Below are 1,001 nucleotides of genomic sequence, written 5' to 3'. Positions count from 1 at the left end.
TTTTTTTTTTAAAAAAAGAAGCTTTGAATGAGGCTGGCAACCGGAATGTGTTCGAAGCCCCTTGCCCGGCCAGGAGCTGGCAGGAATGTTCCAGTCTCCAGCCCCACCAGCAAGCGAGGAAGAGAGAAACTGGCTGCCTGCATCCCACCCACCTGCCCAGCGGAAACACAGCTGCCATGTCTGATTTTCAGCCTCCGCCTTGAGAGCAGCGCTACAACTCTGTACTAAGCAAGGCGCAGGCAGTGACCTCTGGAACGTAGACGGAAAAGGCTTGGCCTCCTTTAAAATGTGTATCAATGACAAACTTTTCTTGATGGGATTTCCAAGAGATGTAGAATTGACTATGACAGGACAGGAGGACTCTACTGGCAGTCAGAAGAAAAGTCAACGCAAGGCCAGTCTCGAAGCCAAACCCACTGGAAGGCCGAGGGGAAAAGAGGTCATTTCATTTTAACATGCACGCCTTTCCACAAGGCTCTGAACTAAAATTAGCTCTGGGGGATATGGAGACGAACAAGGGAAGCTACGCATGGGGCAGTGGCTGGCTGTTTACCACCAAGGCCTGAGATCAGGCATCAGCAATGCACTAGCTTACGGTTAACACTTTTGGGGGGTTTGCTACAGGTGCCCGTCAAGCACGAAAGACAGAGAGGTGAGCAAGGCAGATGTAGCCCTCGCCTCCGTGAACCTCGGAGGGAGGAGGAAATGCGAACGAGCGGTTACCAGCGCGCTGGGTGCCACGCTCAAGGCAAAGCAGCCCCGGGGATGACTGCGGTTTCTCGTCTGCAGCTTTCCTTGCTGCGGCAGCAATGGTGTGATGGTGGAGAATGAGAAAAGTGGACGGGATAGGGATCACCCGAAAGTGACACAGTATCCACCCGTTGGCTGACCTCTTCCTGAGGACATGCTAGAAATCTGGAAGAGGGGAGGGAAAAAAAAAGTTGGAAAAAGCACAGAAGTGGGGGAAGGGGGCGGAGGACAGGCACCAAGTGCGAGGCTTT

At 53.0% G+C, this 1,001-nt stretch overlaps 1 protein-coding gene across 2 annotated transcripts in view; it reads right to left on the bottom strand.

Moving 5' to 3' along the window:
* Positions 1-1,001, bottom strand: part of AR (androgen receptor) — a 142,272-nt gene that overhangs the window by 95,257 nt on the left and 46,014 nt on the right. The gene's annotated exons all lie outside the window — the stretch shown is intronic.

The sequence above is a fragment of the Rousettus aegyptiacus genome, unplaced genomic scaffold (assembly GCF_014176215.1).
Source record: "Rousettus aegyptiacus isolate mRouAeg1 unplaced genomic scaffold, mRouAeg1.p scaffold_m13_p_9, whole genome shotgun sequence".
NCBI classification, from domain to species: Eukaryota; Metazoa; Chordata; class Mammalia; order Chiroptera; family Pteropodidae; genus Rousettus; species Rousettus aegyptiacus.
Note: the sequence above shows the minus strand (reverse complement) of the source record. Positions and strands in the feature narration are given on the sequence as shown.